The 18,589-nt window shown below is 31.7% G+C and overlaps 1 protein-coding gene across 1 annotated transcript in view; it reads right to left on the bottom strand.

Annotated features, from left to right (window-relative positions):
• The window catches only part of kairos, a 278,053-nt gene that overhangs the window by 131,216 nt on the left and 128,248 nt on the right, over positions 1-18,589 (bottom strand). The window contains exon 4 of the mRNA XM_070109754.1: positions 12,604-12,654. The gene's annotated coding sequence lies outside the window, so the exon portion shown is untranslated. The remainder of the gene's footprint in view (positions 1-12,603; positions 12,655-18,589) is intronic.

The following is an 18,589-nucleotide window of genomic DNA, read 5'->3' on the forward strand; positions in this document are numbered from 1 at the left end:
TATAAAAATTATATGCCATCACTGACAATTACATGTATGTTTTTGTAACTGAGTAATACCATTGGGTGTGAAATAACTACAACTCACTTTCACGCCACAAGAAAAGACAAACAATTTTTTATAGAATTTCAACAAAGCTTTTTCTTAAACATCACCATCTCTGTCTCCATTTCCCCAGTGGCTACATTTCCTTTGCTCCACTTACATTAACGCTTGAAATACTTTTCTTACAATTTCACTTCATTTTGTACAATGGTATTCATAAACACTTAGGCAATGCTGTTCCGCTCCAGACGATGGCAGGCAGCCGACCATGCGAGCTATTTATGCGATACAATCGCACACATTACTAAAGCGCTGAGCTGTATGAAAGCATAATGGTAGCATCCGTCGGGAAGATACTCATGCACTTGCGTTGCAAAAATAGTGTTTTGCAAAATATAACTGCAAACAATGCAACAGTTAGTTAGCAGTACTATTACTAGCGCTATGAAATGTATAATATGCAACAGAGTGACGCTAAGGCTGTTAACACACGTAAAGGGTTTTTTTTAGACATGCGGTTTTCATAAAAAAATAAAATGCATATAAATAAATGTTATGGCCAAGAATACTTGAATGCCTTTTCTGTTCATAAGAGTTCCCTTTGCTTGTCTGCTTTGAATAGATAAAAAGCGTTAACTTGAAAAATTGTGATTGATTTTTCAATTAATTTATTTGTCTGCTATTCGGAATGGGGAAATGGGTAAATGAAAATTTGTTATTAAATGTTAAACAAATAGAGCCACAGTTTAATTAAAATAAAGTCAAATACCTAAGCTGAGAAAAAAGTTTGGAAATATTGAAGAAAGAAATTAGCTCAACCAACACATTTATCGGATTCCCAGTTGGCAACACAAATGTCAACGCAATTAAATATGATATGCTCATAAGTATATCCTACATAAGCAAAATACTCCAACACGTGCAGTGAGCTTAGATATTATGCAATAAATATTTTTGTATTGTCTATGTATTTCATACCGCATGCGTGTACATATAATAACCACTTGAAATTACGAAACACACTCACGGGCTTATTTCACCAGCCTGTTCCGCTACTAATTAATATTGTTCGCTGACAGGCGTAACCATAGGCATGAATGTTTTTGCCACAGACAATTTGTGGAATAAATATAGGCTTAGATAGTGAAGTGTGTACAGGTTGTGAATGCTTTGCTACATCGGGTAAATAATAAAATTTTGACAATATATATGTATATTTATTTTAAAAATTGCATGCGAAATTACTGAAATGGAGTTTTACCATACAGAACATCATACATTCCTATTTAAATTTATCGGTTTTGGCTTAAAGCTGCAAATGAATTGGAATTTGTTATTTATTGATGATTTTGAGTTAAGGTTTTACTTTGTAGAAAGTATATTTATTATAATACATGTATACATTCTTATACTTATTAATATCCAGTAACATATATATTTTACATGCATATATGTGTAAATAAAAAAAATAAATTTCGTACTTCTCAATAAAATGGTATGGCTAACTATTAAGTCAATTTTTTCAGGAGAAATATACACTCAAGAAGTCTTTAATTGTGTGTAATCAAATCTTTGAACTTGCAATCAATAACTACACACGAATAAACAACGAATCGTCAATGTAATAAGTTTAAAGAATCTATTCTAATTTTATATTCATTTCTATTACCCTTCTTTCAAAAATATCCTTTTCGATTTTGTTTTTCTTTTTAATAAAATCCAAAGGCTAACGCATATGCTTCTATATTTATTTATGTGTAAATTAATAAAATTTATAGAAAGCAGGATGATTTCGGGTATATAGGTAACAAATCTAGAACGTCGAAAGTATAAAAATATTGATAAGAAATGTTTGATTAAACTGGTTAAGTAACACCACTAAAAAGTCAATAAAGAAAAATAAATAAGTACTTTCTATGATTTCTACAAAATACACTCGAATTGAAAAAGAAAATTTAGGTTACAAAAATCGGCCTTTTAAAGTAAGTCCGACTGTATTTAGGTTCATAACAAAGAGAAAATATTATTGTCGAATTGCGCGAGGAATTTAAGAAGTTTTAAATATTTTTGAATAATTAAAAACACTTTTTTATTAAAGCTTAAACCTTGAAAACCAGAAAAATTCTCCCTCGTGATGGCTTCATAATATTTTGTAAACATTTTTTTATACTTTTAATTTCGATTTCTCGCTGCACAAGTATGGAGTTGAATAAATTCAATCTGACTATTACATGTTCGGAGGAACAGCTGCAACATTTCGCATACCGGCCGCAGTTGTTTATAAAAACAAACTCTACTAGCACGTAGTGAAAATAAAAAAGTATTTACATAAAATATCAATGGCCGGCGGCGACGATAAGGTCAAAAGTGCAGTAGACCCGAAAACTTAAGCACAAACACAGAAACAAAAACAACAAATAATTTAAAAGAAATAAACAAAATGGAAAAAGTTCAACAACAAAAAATTAAAAAAATAGCAATGCTATAAAAAAGTGAATTTCAACTACCAGCAAAATGGAAAACCAAATGAAATATTTTTTATTAATCAAGCTACGATAAAATTAGCACAAAATTGCTGCATAGTTACTAAAGCAATACAAGTAAAAGCTCTAGAAAAGAGAACTGCGAAAATAGAAACACTAGCAAAGGCCAAGCCTTTTTAAAATTCATTCTTCATTAAAATGATTTAACTACAAAAACAAACTCAAGTTTCATTGTGCTTTCTCCAGATTTTTTAACTTCGACGAGGAAGCGGATATGGTATGGCAGCATAATGACAAGCAAGTGACATATACAATATAATGCAAAAAATGGATAATAATTGTTCTGCCAATAAAACATGTTCCAACTAGATATTTGATTTCATATTTTTTTTTCTCTGACTTAATGATTTCCTTAACTTTTTTCTTACCTTTAACACAGAACTTCCTCAGCCAATGAAATGCTTTGACTTCAGAGGTCTATATGGTATAAAACAATAAATTTTTTTATCTCCAACGCAAGCAAATCTGCTACTTTGAAAAATATATATTCGAATACAACATTTTGCGCTCTAAAAACAGGTTTCAATAATTTTTGTCATAAAAACATTGCTTCAAAAGTAAAGTTATACATCAAATATGGTATACTGTATTCATATAGTACACCATGTCGTATGAGCAACCGTTCCCACGACAGTCGGGTCTACGTACCAGAACGGACCCGGATTTATTCCGGCCAAGGACTGTCAACTCGGAAGAATTCTGCCGCTACAAAAACAACAAGCAACACAGAAGGACTAAATCATTTGTGTGATTCGGTCATTTGAAGCATAGCTTTTTAAAAAAATGTTTTTTTTTGTCATTATTGAGAGCTGAGAGGTATAAACTTGGCACTAGTACAGAAATTGCAAATATTGGAAAATGTTATTAATAACGAAGTTCTTTGAAACGTGTGTAGCAACAGAAAACGCACAAACGGTAACTGCTTCTTGACTCGAGCAAGGAAATCCAAGGATAAATTTTTGATATGTAAAAGCATTAAAACTATTTAGCCCCCCCCGAAAAAACTTTTACTGAATAAAAGAGTGCACAACAACAACACACAGTTCTTTGTTTGTTTAATGCCGCAAACTATTTGCACGCCAACAGCATCAGATGTTGCCAGTTAACGCAAAAGTTGCACAGTTTGGAAAGCATGAAAATGTGGAAACTTTAAAGCTGGTTTTGATGATAGCGAAAAATTATGAAAGCTCGCTTGATAAGTAACAAAAAAAACAAAAAAAAAAAAACTAAATGGAAAACAGACATAAACGTCTCGTACATGCAGGTAGTATTGGTAGAAACTCAGTAGGAGGCATAGTGGAATAATTAGCGGATTTGTAGTCTCGTTGCTGCAAGTTTGACTGATGTTAGTTTCAAGAAGAATCTGATTAATAAGACAATTGTAATCGTATTTATATGACTGTAGTTATAAAGTTTTTTTACTTATGACTACCATTACCTCTAAACAAATTACAAACCAAAATTTTCAGTTCTGTCATATAGCAGAGGTATGTCGCTTTTATGTGTATATATTTCAGCAGATGCTCACATTTACGTCAAATCAATTCCTCTACCTAGTAATAATAAATACCAATAATTTTATATTTCAGTAAGACTGACAGCAAGCAATTGCTGCAAAAAACGTTAGTATACAGAACAAGTGAGGAAGGGATAAGTTCGAGTGTAACCGAACATTTAACACTCTTGCAAAGTAAAGTGATATACGGGATTTTCGTATGTATAGTATTTTAATTAAAAGTTAGAAGTATTGCATCGCTTATTTACAATCACAGGCAAGAACATACACTGTTATCAGAAAGAGATTCTTTCGAAATTTCATTAAGTTTTCTTACATATTGCCCGATAGATGCGTTATAAAGTCAACCGGAAGTTCGAAAATATTTATGTTTGGTATTTGAGAGCCGAGGAAAGTATTAACCATAGTTTACCACTTTTTGACAAAACGTCGTGATGTTATCACAAAAATGTTCCCCTCGAATTTCAACACTCACACGCATAGATTGACCGATATGTTCGGTAAAAAATTTTCCATGAGTACTCCATTCCACATATTCCTTGAGAAGGTTAGTCCGATTTGGACAATTTTTGGGCGCTAGATTTAATACCTTGAGGGCACAATTTGTGCAAAATTTTAATATAATAACTTCATTGATGTTTGATTTGTGTCGAGCCGAGGAAAGTATTAACCATAGTTTACCACTTTTTGACAAAACGTCGTGATGTTATCACAAAAATGTTCCCCTCGAATTTCAACACTCACACGCATAGATTGACCGATATGTTCGGTAAAAAATTTTCCATGCGTACTCCATTCCACATATTCCTTGAGAAGGTTAGTCCGATTTGGACAATTTTTGGGCGCTAGATTTAATACCTTGAGGGCACAATTTGTGCAAAATTTTACTATAATAACTTCATTGATGTTTGATTTGTATACTGTTAAGTGAAAAAATCAGATGAAATTTAAAAATGCCTTATATGGAAAGTATGCCTGGTTGTCAACCGATTCCGCCCATTTCCGTAGTCTACAATAGTAATACTAGGATAACTTCACCCACCAAATTTGGTTGAAATTGCTTAAGATGTTCCTGAGATATAGGTTTCACCTAAAATGGGAGCGGTACCATGCCCATTTATGTATTTACTCCCTTAAAGCACTTCCCTACATCCAACATAAAGAAAACGTCAAGTCCACAAGTGGCCCTCGCTACTGCGAACCCTTGCACTAAATAACAGTTTTGTATCTTAATTTAGTGCTAAGTTATGACATTTTATAAGTTTTTAATGGCGTTTTGTGAGCGTGGCAGTGGTCAGATTACGCCCATCGGCACAACTCCCTTCGATATCAGTGAACACGTATACTTAGCTTCATCAGGATATCTCAATTTTTACTCAGATAGGCAGTCACCCCGATTTCAACTCGTCTCGTTGCCCCAATCATATTATATATACATGGTATACTATTTATATTATATAACTTCATATCTAATTCAATTAACTTTTGGTGATGCAAACAATCGTTAGGTGAACAAAACTATTATACTCTGTGCAACATGTTGCGAGAGTATAAAAATTTAGACTTTGATTGGGAAAAAACTTTTTTTCGAACGAAAATCAAAATATTGACGAAGTTATACAATAAGTTATATATGTATATATATAGCACATATATGTGAGCGTCTGGAAGTAGTACGCGCTGTTACATAACATAATAAATTCTCGAAACAACGCTCTTACGGTCGGCCCGGATGATAAAATTTTTTTATCCAATTGATTGGGCCGAAATTTAAAAATATATCTATCAAAAGCTTTCGCAGGAACAAGGAAATGTTTTTTTTTATCGCTAACTTTCCATTTTACAGCCCTATTTCTACTTAAAAAAATTAACCTTTTATCGAAGTCAACTACTTTTTTTTATTTTTCAACGAAATTGTTTTATCCCAGTTCCAACCAGAATGACAAATTCACAGAACAATAACTTTTTCATTTTTCTATTGTATTTCAGATGTCCCTAAGCGACCAAATTACTAAGGCCAGCCACAACTTTTTTTTTTGTTTTTGAGACGCTCAATTCAGTGCTACGAAACAACAAATTTCAAAAAAGAAATAATAATAGCAATCATTTTTTGGTAAACTACGATATACTCTTAATAATATATGTATCACAAAATGAAACTGATTGAATGTTATTTTTTCCAAATAAAATGTTTCCAAAAAAGCATTAAAAAATGCCAGTTACCTGACTCCTCAATTAATTTGGGTTTTAGGTAGGGTACACAAATAGTGTCTTATAAAAGCAAATATATTTTTTGAACTTACAAAAACACAATTTTTTTTTCTAACTAAATGCACTAAAGTCTCAAATGAATGACAATCAAATGGCTTAGAGCTCTGGTTCTGCATATGCAGACACCTTTTTGTGAGCAACATATCACTGTCCGTTATACGCTAGGCTCATCATGGATGTGTAGCGTATTGACTCAAATATATGGTAAACTCGGTCATTCATCAGTATGCTTCGCCCACATAAATCCTCATATTTTCATGATTCAATTTGTCTTGATTAAATTTACAGGGAAACGATATTCTTTGCCACTTCTGTGGTTGATTTTTCCAAATAAACAATCGGACCTTTAACCTTCATTTTATGTGCTGCAGAGGTTGGGTACTCGCAGATGGTTAAGTGTATTGAGTGGTACGAAATACTGCGGAAAGCGTTGAATGAAAATCGAGTTAATCGAAGGCTACTTCATCTGAAGACTTAATTATACCATAATTTTAAAGGACGAAAGGCGAAAAACCAATTGTGTAATCTTTTGTGCTTGAAAAGGTGATACTTTACAGCGAGATATTGTTTTTTGCTTTTGAATAACAACATTTTTCGTGATATTATTCTTTGGCTTCATGTATTATGGTAGTCATTATATTCATATGGCAGCAACTAATTTTTATACTCTTGCAATATGTTGCTACAAAGTATAATAGTTTTTTATTTTGTAACGGATTAATTTCGAATAATTCATGACAAGTAGGTTTCCACTTAATAAGACACATGGCGATTAATACTTTTCTTACTATTTGAGCTGGTAAATATATAAATGGGATTCATAAATACGTACATGTACGTGAAATCTCACACAAAATGTAGTTAGTCGTTTTTGTCGGTTAAAAGAAATCCAGTTTCGCATGTTTTATCCATTAGTATGGGCAAAAAAAACTGATATTTTTTTCGATTGGTTCTTTGAAATAAAGGATCTTAAATACCTCTTCTCTTCCGCCTTAAAGTTTTCTGTATTTTTTTTTCTATTATCAGGTTTTCCATCTTATTTGATCCACCCAATGAACCAAATTGTGGCTACAACCAATTAAAATAGAAATTTAATTACCGTTATCACCAAAAGTCATACCTAATACAATTATGTGGCTTTTTTAGACGCATATTCAAAATGCAAAAATGAAGGAATAAAAAAAGTTTTGAAACTCATAAAATCAATAATAATATTGACGACATATACTTCTAGTAAAGCTAATATAAATAGATCAGAAGCGCATTACAAAGGATACATCTCTAAGGAGAAGAAAATTTTGTATTAATTTTGGCAGACAATCTTTTAATAATAATGACTGAATGAGCCTATGTTGTCCCTGAAAACCATCAATATAAGCATACCTTCCACATTAACGACACACAATCACCACACCACCTCACGCAACATTCACCTCATACGACGACACCACCATCCAGGATAACACAACACAACTCCCGATTTTCCCAACAAACATCAACAAAAGAAGAAGAAAAATATACTCAAACTTTCTGAACATCTTTAGGTTATGCTATAATTTAATATTATAAAACCACCACAGATCGCTCCAGAAAACTGTTAATTAACATAAATATTTCGAAGATGACTTATTTTACATTCCTAACTTGTGGTAGAACTTCAATAAGCAAATTAATCAATAAGCTAATTATGTAGCCGCTACAGATAGCGTTGTAATAAATGTGCGTGTATATTTGTAGTTCAACTAATTGACAAAGGATTACAATCCACAAACATTCAAAAATAACTACCAACCACCATTTGATCAAAAAAGCTGCTGACCTTCTACCAGTATACGTAGACAAAATAGAAAAAAAAGTGGTTGATAATTTTCCTATACCAGCTATGAAATAAAACAAAACAACGACATAAAAAAAGAATCCAGGCAAATAATCAATCGACAAATATCGAAAAGTTAGATAGGGAGATAAAGTGGAACAGGGAGTAGGTTAATAATAACGATAATTATGATGATGTTGTTTGCGTAGCAAAAACCGTATTTGAAAGGTCATTTAATATTAAGGTTAGCCACGTTTTTGTGTGCTCTTCGATTTTTGGATTTTGAAAGAAATGGATCAAAGAATATGTATTAACTTTTGCGTTAAAAATGGAATAAAGTGCTTCAAAGCACTTGAAATGTTAACTGTGGCATTCCGTGAGTCTACTTTGTCTCAAAAAGTGTTTGAAAGTGGACAAGCGAAGAAAACATAAAAACACTGAAAAAATTGCGTTTGAAAATCGTGGAATTAGTATTAAGGAAGTTTCAGAGGATGTTGGCATATCAAGCGGCACATGCCATTAAATTTTCTCGAATGCCTTGGGCATTAAATGTGTGGCAGCGAAGTTTGTTCCGAAATTGCGATAATGCACCAGTTCACACATCAATGCCTTTTCGTGAGTGTATGGCCAAAAACAAAACCGTAATCATACCTCAACCGCCGTATTCACCAGATTTGGCTCCCTCCGAAAAAACCAAAAGAAATAAAATAAAGTTTCCTAAAATGCAAATAAGCGAATTTAGAAATCCAACAATGTGCTACACATAATGATGGAAGGATAAGCGTGTGAGTAAACATGCAAGGGCACATATAAACCTTACAGCTTAAACTGCTGATGTTAGTTGACTCAATGGCTGGCGACCAGAGCACCGGCGCGACTAAGTTAACAAATGTGGAGCTTTTTGCACATGTATAGAAAAATGTCAGAATAATGTAATACTAGGACATTTGCTGTCTCCAAAAATGTAGTCGAAGCTAAAGCATTATGGGCGACAATATTATCAGGAACACACGCTGCGAAGTTATCTGTTAAAGGTATTAATGTTGATTTAAATTATTATAACGCAATTTGGAGACAAATGAAGAAGTAAGTGATAACGAAAAGCTTTCGGCGAACATTTTTCTTACGCATATATTATATGAAATGATGTGGATTTCAGTAAAATTTGCAAATGTTTATTCTTTCTTTCAGCAAACGTTAATATACATATATATGTTTGTGGGCAAGCATTATTGAGCATTATTGCTTTTCATAAACAATGGCATAAGTTATAACTGTTTTATTGAAATTTCCATTACAAACTTACAAACATTCATTAATTTCAATTTGGCCTTAGTTTTCAAATATTTTTTACCACATTATACACATATACATCATAAATAACTAAACAACGTAACTCATACGCACCAGTGGACCTATATATTTATATTATATTATTTCGAGGTCTTTTTCAGACAATCCCGGGGAAGATTCTATTCAATACTACAGTACAAAATATTGCTAAAAAAGAGGTGAAGCAACAGGTTTCCTTCCAACTCGTATTTCACACATATCAGCAAAATATTGAAATTCTGACTTGCTTTTTCACATATTCGTACCTGTCGGCATTTATTTACTCTTACATAAAATACATACTATTTGCCACGATTTCCATTTTATTCCATTTTTCTAATCGTTCTTCATTTTCGCTCTGATTCCCTAGATTTCATTCAGCCATCTGTTGGCCGTCAGTTTTATAAATGGCTTTAGTCGTTTACTCTGTACTTTTGTGCAAATGTTTTGGCTGTTGCAAAAAATATATATTGGCTAATATATAAATGCTTGCTAATGTATTCGTCGTTTTACAGCTTAGCCTAGACGTTTTCACGAAGGTAAACAAACTTCGGAGAGTGTGGAAACATGCATTCAGTAAAAAATCAAAACCAAAGTTATTATTGTGTGCGAGTCTACTACCCTCACATTTGAAACCTTCTTTAGTGGTGAAAATTGTGTACAGTAAGTTTTAAAACATTCAAAATGACATTCTAAAATAAAAAAATCTAAATTTTATTTAGAAATAAAAAATAGCTCGTAACAAAAAAAAACATTCAGCAAAAATTGCTGGTATATGATTTATTTAATTTTTTTTGTCAATTTGTTGGCTGCTCTTTATTCTGACAGTTTTCTGCTTAACTTTTATGCTTTTCACGAAAATGCTTTAGAAATCACTTTCTATAAATGTAAGCGCAAAGTTTTGGGCTTTTGCACTGTGGATGTCGCTCTCTTTTTATATTTTGATTTCCATTAGTACGGTCAATGTTTTTCGGTCAAAATTTGCGTAAAGTAAATGCTAAAAGCTAAAAAAAGATTTGATAAAATGCAAAACTTTAGCTTATTCAGTTATTTGAGCACAACCAAATAGTCTTTGTTAACATGCCACAAAATGAAGTTAAGAAAGCGTTGAATCCCCAATTTTACATTAATAAACGGGCTTTATTAAATCGAAGAGAACAAGAAAACTTTTTATATAAAGGTTTTGTTAACCCACTGTCAACCATAGAGTAACTCCAAATAGAAATAACTAAAGAATGGTGCTGTTCTTAAGTCGACCGAGATGAAATCTAAAATTATGAATTCAGTTTTACAATAGATTCAAACTATACATACTATGTATCATATTATAAATAAAAAATTTATTATTAATACAAAATATTTGTACTTGTATCTAAGCTTAAAATCTCCACGTTTAGCATTACATTATTTTATCTTCATAAAAATTGAGTTGAAGTGCATTTATCAAATTGGCACTAGATATTCATGCACACACATTTGCGGTGCTATGCCTCTATTTGTTCGTTAGAAACACGATTTTATATACTATAGTTGTTGTTGGTTTTTCCGCCTCCTGTGAGTGTAAAATTTCAGCATGTTACTCTTAACTTTCGTTTTCTGGAGACAGGTAACATATCCATCTAAGGAAAGTGACATAAAGACAACAATATGCTAGTAACAAACAAGCAAACAAATATTTCTTGATCTGCTTTAGTTTAAATATGACGGTTTTGGAAGAATCAGTAAATTTTTTTGTAGTTTATGAAACAGTCAAATAATGAAGAGACCTTTTGCTACCCGACGTACAGGACGTGGATGTATTAGGAGGAGGAGATTTGTGATATGTGACAATATAACGAAAATGTATATAAAAGGGATATGTAACATACTTGCAAACAAATGCTACTTTTTTTGTGAAGAAAAATACAGCGAATATCTATATGAAACATGTACTGTATACTTTTATGGAAATATCCTGCTGTGCAGTTTTGCCAACCATGCATTAGATTTTCATTTTATTTTAAGTACATGAATTTTTATACATATCAGAGACCAATAAAGAATATTCAGACTATAACTGCATAAAAAAAGTGCAAAGTAGATATAGTTCATTTTCAGAGACATTTTTTCTTAGCAAGCTGAAAGATTAAATCTAATTATAAAAAACCGTTCATGTAATTTTACAAAACTTGAAAGAATTGCTTTGTGTATTGGTAAAGTGTTTATTGTTTACAATTTTGCAAGCAGCCTACTAAAATATGTCAAATGCAAGAATACCTGCATAGTCATTAAATGAAAACACGTTTATATGCATATATATTTGTTCAGTAATTGAGAAAGTGAACAACTTTTCATTTAAATTTACTAACTGCTGTCCAGACAGTTACATAATATAAATAAATTGCGAATATGAAACAATTTGGCAAAATAACATTTCTAAAATGCTGTGACAGCAGTTGGAAAGTAGCGCTTCAACGCACTGGCATTTAGTTCAGCAGAATCCATTGCTGCCATCACATAGAAATGAAACGCTTGTTGCCACGTTTGGCGAGACGTAACAATTCGGAGAAAAATTTTCACCTCAATATTCATTGCACCTTTATTATCCCTACTAGGCAGTAATAAAAAATTTGCACAATAAATAAAGCGCTCAGGAACTGAAATGACGACAGGTTTCTGCTGAAGCAAGCGGCGAGTAAAGTAAAATTCCGCGCCAGCTGTGCAAGTATACACATTAAGGTGGGTCAAAAAAACGAATGTACTGGTACTCTAAAAAATTGGTTGAGAAACAGCTTTTAGAAGAGAGCATAAAATTTCCTACAAGACGAAGTCAAAAGAAAAAAAAATGGACATAAAATAGTCAAATTTCGACCGTTAATATCTGTTAAAGGGTTAGTATAGTAAACATATAAGAATGTCGGGCCAAAGGAGTAATAAGTCAATAAAAAAAAAAAATGTTCGAAATATTTGAAGGCTGTCTCTTCTGAGTTACGAAGTAACTGGGCTTCAGTACTTAGTGTGTTGCCTTCAGCGCAAATATTTCGAAGTAAAAAATATTTATTTTTCAAAAAACGAATATATCATCAAATATTTTCACTTACCTTCTTTCAACTGCAAATGGTTAATCAAGCGGGAAAATTGCACTTAAATTTCTGAAAGAAGAAAACAGAAATTGTAAGACAAATCTAAGGAAATCAAAAGTTTAATGAATATTTGAAATATATTTTTAAATAATAAAACTAAGAATTTAATAAAGTATAAAACTGCCAGCAACAGGCAGAGTTACAAACATACGAAATATACTGGCTAGCAATAATTATATGCATGTTATAGTATTGAAACCATGATTCAAATATATTTACATATGTAGGATCATTAACTTAATAAAAGGAAACGGATTGAGGCTCGTGCCAGGGATTGGAAATGCAAAGAAAAGAAGTTTGAAAGCGATCTAGTATGACTGTAAAAAAGACAAGGAGGAAACGGTTTCTGAAGATTCTGCAGTCGAAACAAATGAAGTTAAAGCAGGTGCAACACGGAGGAGAAACCCGTTAACAAGGCTTGACTGGCATAGACTGACAACGAACTATAACGCATATGCGTATTCTGTTGTAAAACGAAATTTTCAGTACAAAATTATCGGATATTTTAAAGCGTGAAAATATTAATAAAATAAAAACGTGTAAGTATTTTGAAGTAGAGTATTGAAAACCAAAAGAGTGCAAATATTTTTAAATAAAAGGAATAGAATCCTACATATATACAAACTATTTCACATAAATAGACGATATACAAATTTCGCAACAATAAATTCTTCAGACATAAGATTCATAAATTATTTAGACACTTACATATCCTTTTTTTTTTGAGTTATCTCAACAATTTATAAAATATAATATAAAACGTGTCAGGAAATGATTTTAAATATAAGCGAGAAGCAAAATCGGTGAAATTCGATTGTGGTTGAGCATTTATATAATATTTAAATCAAAACTAATTTGTAAACCATTTTCAACATTCATCTACTTGTACTCACTAACTTCGTTTCAACTAACTGCATATTCTATTCAATCACTTTCATTACACTTAATTTAGTACCCAAAACCACAATCTAAACTACTTAATTTTGCAGAAAGTAAGCACTTGATCACATATAAATTACTAAATTTTTTAATAACAATCAGAAAATACCAAATCCTTTGTTAATCCATAAGGCACTTTAGTAATAAGTACCACACAATTAACAAACTTTAAAAAGCTTCTGAGGGAACAAAGTGCTTTTAAATTTTTTGTTATAAAGCTTTATAACCGTAACTTCAGACATGGTAGATTGTGTAAAGGCCAATTATCATAAAGATGAACGAATTTGGGCAAGTTTGAATTGAGAAAATGATACAATTGTTAATCCCTTGGCGAGTCGGGAATAAAGATAAAAATTTATGCACAAAACACTTAAAAACTTAAACTTAAAGCAATTATACTTGAATTAATTTGAAATTAATGAATTTGCACAATAAATATCAATTACAATCGCATTGAGTTTAGATGATTGATTTTTGATTTAATTAAAGTATTAGGTTAATTAAAATGGTAAATAGAAAAAATAAATTAATTTGGGGTCGTGAAAACGTCACTGAAATGGTTATTTGCTTTTTATACTATCTTATACACTGTTAAAACTAAAGAATGGCTAACTCTACATACTTCCTACTGAAGAGATTAAATTGAGTTACAGCCAAATGCCTACATAAATAATCGTGCTTTTTTCACATTTTTGAATTTCTCCCACCAATCTATTTAACGCGCCCCATACTTTTCTTTCGTCACTGTCAAACTAAAAAAAAAACGTCTAGGAGCAAATAGCGGGCAACTACATGATGACCTGAAAATAACTTGAGTGTTTTACAGTAGGAAAGGAGTAAAAAATGTGACTATGTTAAAAATGTGAATATGTGACAAATCTGCTTAAATTCAGTCGACACTGTCAAAGCGGAGGGTATGTTCATATGAGTATGTGCATATAGAATGAGGTTTCAATTATCAGTTGAGGCGGGTACAATTGCTGTTGCCATAAAGTTGTTCTGTTAATCTTTCCTCGTTTTATTTTTGCAACGTTATTTTGCATATATAACTTATGTTATACGACCTGTGTGAGCTTATGAAATATGAGAATTTTAATACATGCAGATTAAACAGTGCACTAATAATGTTAAATATTATTAGGTGTTGTGTGCAGTTATCAAGCAGAATTTTGTCAATGAGAAGATTTCAAAACAATGTATTAGATTTTAGGATAGATTTATATCAATTATGCGTCTAAATGTAAGTACATGCAAATCTGACTATTAACGTTCCCTGCTCCTATCCAAAAAATTTAACTGGAGCTAACTCTTCTTCACATTGATCAAGTCTTCAATACTGTTTCATTTTAATGCATACGTTTTTAATAGTAGATCAGTAATTATTTAATTACAATTACACACATCAAAACAAAAAACGTATGCATCACAATGGACGCTGGTAGGTTAGAGATATATAAAATAGGAGAAGTATTAAGTAGTACCTTATAAATTCAAATTCACTTTTACGACTGGTGTTTCTCTTTGCTCTTACTTTCACACACATAGCTTCTTTATTCGGTATATACTTGTAGTTATTAATTTTTGCAATTTTACTTTTAGTTTGTGCTCAAAACGTGCCCTGATTGCTTCGTAATGATCTGCACCAAATAGTCGGAACTCAATTTGCTTAATCTTTAAATATACTGAGCTGCTAAGAACTTACGAGTCATTCATATACATATACAATTAAGACCATTTAATAACGAGGAGTAGCAATTGATGTAAATTTAATATAGGAAAATTTCTATGTACCATAGTTTAATATTGTAGTTCTTAATATCCCGTATGTGGGCTAAGGAAACAGCATCAAATAACGATTACGTGTGTAAGTAGGTTTGTGTATATAAGCTACATACAAAGTTCAAAAAGTTTTCACAGTTCGCGATACAGTTGCAAGGATAATAGGGGAAAAACAATAACAACAGCATAAACTGCCCGCTGATAAATCAACAGGCGGATAAAATGCAAAAAGGAAACAATCACAACACAAATGCAGTCGCACTATTATTTTTTTACAAACTACACACAAGTATGTATGTATACTTGCATGTTTTTGTGTGCGCAGCGTGCCAACGCACATCAAACGTTTTTATTACTTTCTGATGTCAACTCATTTTCATGACTCAGTTCGGTTAACTTCACAAATATGGTAAAGGAGGCAATGTGTATATTTGCAAACACACTCGCCCATATGCATGTATATGTGAATTAATGCTCGTACATGCATTGATGTTGTAAAGTAGTTGAAAGTAAAATGTTCCATATAAATGCTTTGCAATAATTGCATTGTGCGTGGTTTGCATCTGTAGACCCAGAAGCACGGTATTACCGATGAGCCTACATTCATGTATTTTATAAAAGCCCAGCAGAAAATATTTGAAACACAATAAGTTTTTACGGTTTATAGCCACTATTTTCGTCAATGAGCCTGGATGATATACTAACCACTTTAACTTCTTAAAAGTTGGTTTCACGGCTTGAAAAACAAAAATTTTTTTGATCTTATTTAATTCTATAATATCTCTAGAATACTGTTCGAAATTTTCAAGTTCATTCCAGTAATAGTTTTGGAGATACAGCGATGAAAAAGGCGAGCCAAGGCCAAGATATATCTCGCGAATTATTCAACCAATCTCAATGAAATTTTACACAGGTTTTCAAGACATCCTTTAGAAGGTCTTGAATTCAATTAAAATTATCTTCTTTTAATTACAATTATTTAAAACAATAAAACGTTTTTATTTTTTATTTTTTATTTTTTTTTTTTACTTTTGATTATTCTGTCAGTAATTCTGCTATCAACGCGGAAGTACCCTTTTTTTGAGTTACTGCCGGAAATGACGTCGTAAAAACCGAGTTTTCAATATTTTCCTTTGGAAATTTCATAAAATCCTTGTCAAATATGTATCTCCGAAATAATAAACAGTTTGAATAAAATATTTTGTTTTTTTATGTGAAAAAAAATTATTAAAATAGGGCGTTTTTTGCTCGACGAAACCCATGTAACCTCTTAACAGAGTTTTATCTTTAATATAAGATGAAATTAAAGCCTAAAAAATATTTGATTGATTAAGCTTAATAGTATTGCTTCATGATTTTCATACATTAAGATCATCCAACATGAACTCACTAATTTCTCAAAAGGGTGTTACGAGAATGTAAAATGTAGAGAAATTCTTGTAAGCACGTGGTTTGAGTAAACCAGCCTTTTGCGTAACTGCGCGTAAATTAAAGTCATTACTTTTGGTGTCGACAAAATTGCCTTTCATTTTTAATGTCCAAATTTTACGCCTTTTTGAGTGCAAATAAATGGTGATCCAACTGGCTGCAGATTTGAAAAATACTTTCTAATTAATTTCATTTACTTTGAATGTTCTGAATTTTTTACCATTTTCGATCGACTATCGATTTACTGCCAGCGATAGTAGATTTACTGAGTTCAGTATTAATTTTTGTTAATTAATTTCTTTACATAACATTTTATTTTGATTCATTTTATTTAGACTCTGTCTTAAATATAAAAAGATAAAAACAAAATTTGTTGATAAAAACAAATGATGTTGAAGAAGAATGAAAAATATTTTACCAACACGAAGGTGAGATCAATTGAATCGAAAGGTTATCTTTCTAGTCTCCTACATAGCTGATAACTTGAGCATTTTACTCTTTAGAAAAGGCCATATTTTATAATTCAGAAGCACCTAATATTTCACAAAGGCTCATAATTAGACAAAGTACACAATGCAAATTTTATAAATTCCAACACCACAAACAATAATATTTACGAGATCTTTAATAAATATCATTTGTTTAAATTAGAAAAACAGGTTATCGTTGAGACCTATGTATGGTATATTCTGAGCAACCTGCCAAGCACAAAATCTTATTATTTCCAAGGAACTTACCCAAAATACCAGTGCACAATAAAGCTCTCAAAAAAGGCACAGAATACCCGATAGGTGTACAGATACTCATTGTGTTATGAGTAAAAGCAGAGTTTTTTTACGTTCTCTGATGACACTTAGAGGGAAACATAAAATATATATCTAATTCATCAGCATAATGATCTGAGTCGATTTAACCATGTCTGTCTATCTGTATATAAGCGAATAAGTCCCTCAGCTTTAGAGATACCGAACTGAGATTTTGCACACGTTCTTTTTTCTCAAATAAGCGACTGATTTTTCGGAAACGTCGATATTAGACCATTATAGGAGTATGTAGTTCCATACAAATTGAAATCGGAATCAAAGGCTTGTATATTAAACTTTTTCATACAAACTGAAGAACTTTTTGTATAATATTTGTGATGGGTATTATAGCTTCGGTGCAACCAAAGTTAACATTTTTTCTTGTTGATTAGTACTGTTGGATTCTAATATTGAGTGTAGACCGAACACCATCACTGTACACAATCAAGCCAAGACAGCTCGTCTAGGACAGCAAAGTAAAATAGGATGAATGGTGTTCGATTGTAAGTATTGCAAGTATTGATATGGTTAGAGTCATTATTTCAAAACCCACAAGAAAACTAAAGAAAATAAATAAAACCTGAATTTAGAGAATTACTAGAAAATAAATTTGTATATGGCAAAGGGGCTTTATCACAAGAACTACTACTACTTTAGTTTGCACCATTTATTTTAGCAAAAAAAAATGTATCTATGTACATACACTCGTATACACTCATATACAGGGCGTCGAGACAGACAATTTAAGATTTCTAAAAATCGGTATTTCTAGCAATATTGCTAATGGAGCCTGCACATTCCTAATGTTTAGCGATATAGTAGATCCATTGCTACCAATGAACTGTCTTTTTTTTTAAGTTTGACATAGCTGTTTTCATTCCTACAGAAAATTTGGAACGGCAACATGCATAATTATGATCGCATGATGCCAGCAAATATGAAGGCTAGTGCCCGATGTTTTATGTTTTGTTGCGTAAACAGCAATTTAGCAAAGA

The sequence above is a fragment of the Bactrocera oleae genome, chromosome 5 (assembly GCF_042242935.1).
Source record: "Bactrocera oleae isolate idBacOlea1 chromosome 5, idBacOlea1, whole genome shotgun sequence".
Taxonomy (NCBI): domain Eukaryota; kingdom Metazoa; phylum Arthropoda; class Insecta; order Diptera; family Tephritidae; genus Bactrocera; species Bactrocera oleae.